Source organism: Syngnathus acus, chromosome 5 (genome assembly GCF_901709675.1).
Source record: "Syngnathus acus chromosome 5, fSynAcu1.2, whole genome shotgun sequence".
NCBI classification, from domain to species: Eukaryota; Metazoa; Chordata; class Actinopteri; order Syngnathiformes; family Syngnathidae; genus Syngnathus; species Syngnathus acus.
In genome coordinates this window covers 2,797,565-2,806,516 of record NC_051091.1, presented here as the reverse complement: position 1 = coordinate 2,806,516, position 8,952 = coordinate 2,797,565, and positions in this window count along the sequence as shown.

Genomic DNA, 8,952 nt, shown 5'->3' with positions numbered 1-8,952 from the left:
CATGTTGGTCACTTGGACTTGAGCGCAAAGTGGACCTAACATTCTTTTAGCTTCTCTTTTCATTTAGTTGCCCCAAACATGATAAGTAAAAATGTCATTGTAGCAAATGTGATGTGCATGAAAAATGTTATACAAAAAGTTATACAGACAACATACAAAACTGTGGCTGCAGAATACTAATTCACTTGAGATAAAACTTTGTGAAGCTTTGACTTCGGAACACGAATAAATGTCATTGACTATAACTTTCTATCCTGACCAAAAAAATGAAACTGTTGGGTTATTTTTACCCTTCTGACGTCATACAATTAAATATTTTCATCTGAAAAATAAAAAAAATATGAGTGCAATTTTTTTTTTTCTCAAAAATAGACTGGTAAGCCTATGAGCACAAATTAGTATTTCATGTGCCCCCCTCGCCCCGCCCCTCCCTTCATGGCACGTTTACGGCTCTGGATAGTATTTGTAGCTCCTTATCGTGTGTGTACATCTCTTGACACTCTACCTGTTTCTTCGTCAGTATTCAGGCCACATGAGTGAGCACTGCGCTCATTTGAATCAAAACAATGAAGCCTGCAGATAAGCGCCTCTGTTATGACAAGAGACAAAAGATCATACATTTGCATCCGTGTGTCACGGACCAACCCGGTGCTCTTCATTTGTCTGCCAAAAGAAAAAGTTAGCAAGACGGCAAGAGGGATGGAAGGCAGTTTACGGCTCAAAGCCGCAGTGAGTGAGTATTAAAATGACTTTTCGCTAACACCCAACATTGACATTGGATTGATCCCACTTCAGAAAGGTTGCGGATGTCTGCCGATTCCTTCTGCAATTACGAGAAATGAATCATAGCTTTACATTTTCATTGTGGAAAAGGTTATCTCAGTATTTGGGGGGGAGCCAAGACTGCAGTTCACATGGAAATCCAAAAATGTGGCTTCGCCACTCCATGAGGTATTATTTATTGGGGAAAACATTTTATCATGGCGGCACGGTGCCGCACTGGTTAGCGCGCCCGCCTCACAGTTCAGTGGTTGTGGGTTCGATTCCACCTCCAGCCTTCCCTGTGTGGAGTTTGCATGTTCTCCCCGTGCCTGCGTGGGTTTTCCCTGGGAAAAACATGCTTGGTAAGCTGATTTGAGCACTTCAAATTGCCCGTAGGTGTGAGTGCATGTGCGGATGGTTGTTCGTCTCTGTGTGCCCTGCGATTGGCTGGCAACCGGTTCAGGGTGTCCCCCGCCTACTGCCCGATGACAGCTGGGATTGGCTCCAGCAAGCCCGCGACCCCCGTGGGGATACAGCGGTACAGAAAATGGATGGATGAAGACTTAGATGTTTTTTACTGGTGCACAAAATGAGCCGTGCATGAACGTCACCTTGTTCTAAGAACAAAACCAACACAATGCATGAACTCACAATTACACACCTGCAAATCAGTGTGACTTCCGCTGTTGCCTTTGCGAGACCAGTTCAGATATGCGTCATCACAAATTTACACGATAAATCAGGTATGTTCGGACCTCCACAGTGGAGGCTCTGCCGAACCCCTGAGACCGACTCACCGAACCCCTAGGGTTCGATCGAACCCAGGTTAGAACCACTGCTTTATGAAGTCAAATATATTGAAAGTAAAATCACTTCTAAAAATAAAAATTGTTTCTGGGCAGTGTATGAAATGATGAAATTAAGTCTTGGAAATCTATATAATGGTATTAGAAAATTCTAAACAGACATTCTGTTGAACTATATTTAGCCTTAACTTGTGCCATTTGGATCGCACTTGTTGGACATGTATCTTAACTTGTGTAGGTTCTAAAAAGTTTGCTCTCATTTTCTTCCACTGAAGGCTCAAATGCCACAAACTCGAGGCTGGAGGGGAACCAGAAGACCAACGAGTCCTCTTGTCCTGTGTTTTTTGTTTTTCTCTCCGTGCATGAAGACAATTACTGGAGGTTCCTCTTAATTACCGCGCGTCGACTTCAAGTCCACTCCTCCTTGGCAGACCCTCCCTCACTCACTCACTCACTCACTCACTCACTCACGGCTCAGCTTGCGCTGCGGGGCTTTTTTACGGTTTCATTTATCAGCGGGCATTGCTTCACCGTTGCGTCTCTTTTCCGCCGCACTCATTTAATTACAGCCGTGTTGCTGAAAGCTATACGGCTCACCTGGCTTCCCTAATCTGATGCCAACTAAGGGCCACATCCATCTCAGTGTGTCAGCCGCAGTAATGGCCACACTTCCTCTTGTCTCGAGGGTTGCGCGATGACGCAGGGGCGGTCATTCAGCCCCCTTTCATCCCGCTGTTACGCTTATCGTCCATCACGAGGGAGCCGGGCGGATGAGCTCGCTTAATGGCGGGCCTACCCATGCGGAGGTGCATCATGTCCTTCGCTTAAAGAGACCTGCTGATTTGGAGCCCGCCGCATTTTCCCAAAGGGATTTGTCACCGCTTGTGGACATTTTAATTGGACCATTAACTTTTCCAAAGACTCTTCGGGATATCTTGATGAGCTTCCCTACCCTTGATACAAAGCCCAAAGTCAGTTTTTGTAAGACTTGTAGAAAGTCCCGGTGAATCAATGAAAGTGATGGGCAAAGGTCAATGGAGAGGACTGTTAAATTTGCTCTGCTTTATGGGAGTGCTCAACCTCAAGTGCTTCAATGTTTTGTGCAAACACACACACGAATTTTGGATTTTGGACCAAAACTGTAAGTAGGAGTCAAGTGCAGTTGGAGTTTTCGACACTTAAGATCTTCTGCTGGTGTGATTGGCTATTTGTCTCTCTGTGATTAAGTGGTGAGCAGTTGAAGGTGTCGTCTGCCTTTCACACAATGTCAGCTGAGAAAAGCCTCCAGAATGCCTCAACTCAATAGGACGAGCAATATACTAATAGATAGATGTTGTATAATTGTTAGAGCAAGGTGAGGCAAGTTTTTGTATCGATTTGATGGGCAGATTTTAACATAAACCAAAAAGACCTTTCCCCTTTCAGTGGACTTCTTCACTGACTTGGTTTGTTTTCAAAGCCGAATATCTCATGTTGCTTTCATACAGCATTTCAGTCTTGAGTACTAATCCATGTTATCCTTCCTTTTTTGCTGCCTTTGGGAATACGGCTGATATCGGAGCAAGTGATGTTACGTTCAACGTGCCGATGCCTTTTCTCCTTCTCACTCGATAACGAGAAGTAGCCACATCAAGGTGTCTGGGCGTGCGCTGAAAAGAAACAAAAGCAAAGGCATACATAAGCCGACCTCCCGTCGGGGTAAAAACAGCGCGTCGATAAAGAAGGGAGGCGGCGGAGGAGAGCAATTCTGGCGACCTTATTGCAAATAACCAGGCAGATGGATGAGGTGAGAATAGAAATAGAAACACACAATTGAGGCAAGACATTTTTTTTCACTTCCGCCTCCTGCGAGTGCGAAGTAATCAGCAAGGCAGAGTGTCATCGCACACCGGCCGGGTTTGAGATGACATTATCTCGGCCCAAATTGCAAGTGAAGCCTCTCAATCTAACAGCCAAGAAACACACTGCAGCTGGGAATAAAATTACACTGGAAAACATTTCAACTTGACAGAAATGTCACCAAAAGGTTAAATACAAAATGACTCGAGATCAATCAATTTTCCCTCACGTATCTACACAACCATAAATGAACAGGAGACCTCGGTCCTAGTAAAGGACACATGACAAGTGTGTAAATATGATTTCCCAGATGGCTGAGTGAGTAAATCAGACTTCCCCGCCTGGCCCCACAAACGTGAGAACAAATTGCGGTTAATGACCTTGAAATTGGTGTCTGACGTGAAGTCAGTCGTTTGAAAGGTTGAGGCAGACGTTGCCCTAATGTGCCTCTGACCACCCGTAAGTCACTTTGATTGCATTTTAATGCAGCCTGCAAAAAACAAGAGCTAATGGCCGCCGTTGACCGGGCGGGCTGGCTGACAGAGACGTACGGCTCCCGCTTTGGAGACGAGTCAATCGACGCCAAGGCCGCCGCCAAGCACGTACCGTCCCGTCGGAGGGATCGCGGCCGTCCGCTCGAAAGAGGCCCCTCAAAGGGAGGTAATTACTCCGCTGATATTCAAAGCCCAGATTACCATGACGCGATATGATCTCTGCTTCCCTGATGCGCAAAATGAGCATAATGGATCTTGAGGGACCTGATAGCGTTGTTGATCAATACCAATGACTCACTTATTACGCCGGCAGCTTCTCGGGCTGCCGCCTCTCAAACTTCATTTTCCAGCTCATTTTCTTGAATGAAGAAAAATCTACCTTTCAACATTTCGGCTGACGTAAGACACATAAATCATGCTGCTCATGTTCACGCGCTGCACTTACTGTGTACGGAGCACTCTGTAGCTCGCTTAGAGAAAACCTAAAAAAAACAAAACAACAAAAACACATTGCTGTTGTGTTGACAGTGTGTGTGTGGGGGGGGGGGGCTTAGCTGCCCCGGACAACAGCAGGAGGACAGGAAGAACTGACATAATCATGGAGAGACACCTGTTGCAAAAGTGACTCAAATATGTTGCGTAATTCTTTACTAAATAACTCCATCTTGTTGCTAAGCAGATAATTTTCCAACATTTCCTGCTGCAACACATCTAGTTCAAACGATCAGGATTGCTTCAGGGTTCTCCAGAGCTTGCAGATGAGGACCATTTGTACCAGAGACACATACAAAGCAGGCAGGATTTGGCTCTTGAAGGACCAGGCTTCCCGAAACATTCATTTAGCAACATCAACTGCGTTAGCAAATGAATATGAAACAAGCTTTAAATGCAGAACCATCTGGATTGCACACAACCCCATAATAGGCACATGAGTAAACATACTGTGGGTACCCCGATGCAGTTTAGACTTTTTATAGCACTCTACAAAATGACTTGGCTTCTTTGAACCTGTGAAGTTTTTTCTTTTTGCCATGCAGAATTGTTTTTTTCTTTTTCATCAACACAAGATACAAGTTCGCAGCAAAAAAGTCATTTTGTGCACTGCCAAACAAGTCGTCATCCACGTACAGTAACCGAAAATATTTTATCATAGAAAAATTTGCAACACAGTTGCCCGTGTGCTGCCCCATATAACCATTTTAACTATTTGCTTGTGAGTTGATCCATAAAACCATATATATTCCATGCAATGTGAGCAAGGGTTCTGTAGTGTAGTGGTTAAAGCTCTGGACTCTCCCCCCAGTGACATGGGTTCAAATCCCAGTGAAACCTAAAATATTTTATCATAGAAAACTTTGCAACACAGTTGCTTGTGTGCTGCCCCATATAACCTTTATAACTATTTGCTTGTGAGCTGCTCCATAAAACCATATATATTCCGTTCAACATAGGTGAGGGTTCCATACTGTAGTGGTTAGTGCTCTGGACTCTCACCCCAGCGACCCGAGTTCAATCCTATTGGGTTGTAAAATATTTTATCGTAGAAAATTTGCAACACAGTTGCTTGTGTGCTACCCCATATAACCATACACCTCCCTTAGGGTTAGGGCTAGGGCTGGAGTTAGTGCTAAGGTTAGAGCTAGGGTTAGGGTTTGAGCTACGGTTAGAGCTAAGGTTAGGTTTAGGGCTGGGGTTAGGGTTAGAGCTAGGGTTAGGGTTTGGGATTAGGGTTAGAGCTAGGGTTAGTGTTAGAGCTAGGGTTATGGTTGGGGTTACAGCTAGGGTTAGGGTTAGGGTTAGAGCTAGGGTTAGGGTTAGAGCTAGGGTTAGAGCTAGGGTTAGGGTTAGAGCTAGGGTTAGGGTTAGAGGTATGGTTAGGGGTTAGGGTTAGAGTTAGAGTTAGAGCTAGGGTTAGGGTTAGAGCTAGGGTTAGGGTTAGGGTTAGGGTTAGGGGTTAGAGCTAGGGTTAGGGTTGGAGCTAGGGTTAGGGGTTAGGGTTAGAGCTAGGGTTAGGGTTAGACCTAGGGTTAGAGCTAGGGTTAGGGTTAGAGCTAGGGTTAGGGTTAGAGCTATGGTTAGGGGTTAGGGTTAGAGCTAGGGTTAGGGTTAGAGCTAGGGTTAGGGTTAGGTTTAGGGGTTAGAGCTAGGGTTAGGGTTGGAGCTAGGGTTAGGGGTTAGGGTTAGAGCTAGGGTTAGGGTTAGGGTTAGAGCTAGGGTTAGGGTTAGGGTTAGAGTTAGAGTTAGAGTTAGAGCTAGGGTTAGGGTTAGGGTTAGAGCTAGGGTTAGGGTTAGGGTTAGGGTTAGGGTTAGGGTTAGGGTTAGGGTTAGAGCTAGGGTTAGGGTTGGAGCTAGGGTTAGGGGTTAGGGTTAGAGCTAGGGTTAGGGTTAGACCTAGGGTTAGAGCTAGGGTTAGGGTTAGAGCTAGGGTTAGGGTTAGAGCTATGGTTAGGGGTTAGGGTTAGAGCTAGGGTTAGAGCTAGGGTTAGGGTTAGGGTTAGGGTTAGGGTTAGGGTTAGGTTTAGGGGTTAGAGCTAGGGTTAGGGTTGGAGCTAGGGTTAGGGGTTAGGGTTAGAGCTAGGGTTAGGGTTAGGGTTAGAGCTAGGGTTAGGGTTAGGGTTAGAGTTAGAGCTAGGGTCCATAAGACCATATATTTTCCATGCAATGTGAGTGAGGGTTCTATAGTGCAGTGGTTATTCCTCTGGACTTTCAACCGAGTGAGAACAAAATATTTTATCATAGAAAAATTTGCAACACAGTTGCTCGTGTGCTGCCCCATATAACCATCACAACCATTTGCTTGTGAGCCGCTCCATAAAACCATATATATTCCATGCAATGTCAGCGACGGTTCCATAGTGTAGTGGTTAGTACTTTGGACTCTCACCCCAGTGACCCGGGTTCAAATCCCGGTGAGCCCTAAAATATTTTATCATATAAAAATTTGCAACACAGTTACTCGTGTGCTGCCCCATATAACCATATTTGCTTGTGAGCTGATCCATAAAACAATATATGTTCCATGCACTGTCAGCGAGGGTTCCATAGTCTAGTGGTTAGTGCTCTGGACTTTCACCCCAGCGACCTGGGTTCAAATCCCAGTGAGACCCAAAATGTTTTATCATCGAAAAATTTGCAACACAGTTGCTCGTGTGCTACCCATATAACCCAATTTGCTTGTGAGCTGCTCCATAAAACCATATATATTCCATGCAATGTGAGTGAGGGTTCCATAGTGTAGTGGTTATTCCTCTGGACTTTCACCCCAGCAACCCAGGTTCAAATCCCAGTGAGACCTAAAATATTTTATCATAGAAAAATTTGCAACACAGTTGCTCGTTTGCTTCCCCATATAACCGTTGTACCTATTTGCTTGTGAGCTGCTCGATAAAGCCATATATATTCGATGCAATGTCAGCGAGGGTTCCATAGTGTAGTGGTTATTCCTCTGGACTTTCACCCCGTCGACTCGGGTTCAAATCCCAGTGAGACCCAAAATATTTTATCATAGAAACATTTGCAACACAGTTGCTCGTGTGCTACCCCATCTAACCACATTTGCTTTTGAGCTGCTCCATAAAACCATATATATTCCATGCAATGTGAGCGAGAGTTCCATAGGTGTCAAGCTCTAGTCCTCGGGGCCGCGTTCCAACATATTTTTCAAGTGACCCTCGTTAAGTGCACCTGCGTGAAAAGTTTTTGGTCACTTTCACGTTCCGCAGGAGCTAAAACTTTTCACGCAGGTGCACTTAACGAGGGAATCACACGGACACTCCATTAGGTACACCGCCATTTTCAAGTGTACCTAATAACAGGCCACTTTATTAGGGAAATATCATGGTCAAAGGTCACAGGTGTCAAGCTCTAGTCCTCGGGGCCGCATTCCAACATGTTTTCCAAGATTCCCTCGTTAAGCGCACCTGCGTGAAAAGTTTTTGGTCACTTTCACGTTCCGCAGGAGCTAAAACTTTTCACGCAGGTGCACTTAACGAGGGAATCACACGGACACTCCATTAGGTACACCGCCATTTTCAAGTGTACCTAATAACAGGCCACTTTATTAGGGAAATATCGTGGTCAAAGGTCACAGGTGTCAAGCGCTAGTCCTCGGGGCCGCATTCCAACATGTTTTCCAAGATTCCCTCGTTAAGCGCACCTGCGTGAAAAGTTTTTGGTCACTTTCACGTTCTGCAGGAGCTAAAACCTTTCACGCAGGTGCACTTAACGAGGGAATCACACGGACACTCCATTAGGTACACCGCCATTTTCAAGTGTACCTAATAACAGGCCACTTTATTAGGGAAATATCATGGTCAAAGGTCACAGGTGTCAAGCTCTAGTCCTCGGGGCCGCATTCCAACATGTTTTCCAAGATTCCCTCGTTAAGCGCACCTGCGTGAAAAGTTTTTGGTCACTTTCACGTTCCGCAGGAGCTAAAACTTTTCACGCAAGTGCACTTAACGAGGGAATCACACGGGCACTCCATTAGGTACACCGCCATTTTCAAGTGTACCTAATAACAGGCCACTTTATTAGGGAAATATCGTGGTCAAAGGTCACAGGTGTCAAGCGCTAGTCCTCGGGGCCGCATTCCAACATGTTTTCCAAGATTCCCTCGTTAAGCGCACCTGCGTGAAAAGTTTTTGGTCACTTTCACGTTCCGCAGGAGCTAAAACTTTTCACGCAGGTGCACTTAACGAGGGAATCACACGGACACTCCATTAGGTACACCGCCATTTTCAAGTGTACCTAATAACAGGCCACTTTATTAGGGAAATATCATGGTCAAAGGTCACAGGTGTCAAGCGCTAGTCCTCGGGGCCGCATTCCAACATGTTTTCCAAGATTCCCTCGTTAAGCGCACCTGCGTGAAAAGTTTTTGGTCACTTTCACGTTCCGCAAGAGCTAAAACTTTTCACGCAGGTGCACTTAACGAGGGAATCACACGGACACTCCATTAGGTACACCGCCATTTTCAAGTGTACCTAATAACAGGCCACTTTATTAGGGAAATATCATGGTCAAAGGTCACAGGTGTCAAGCTCTAGTCC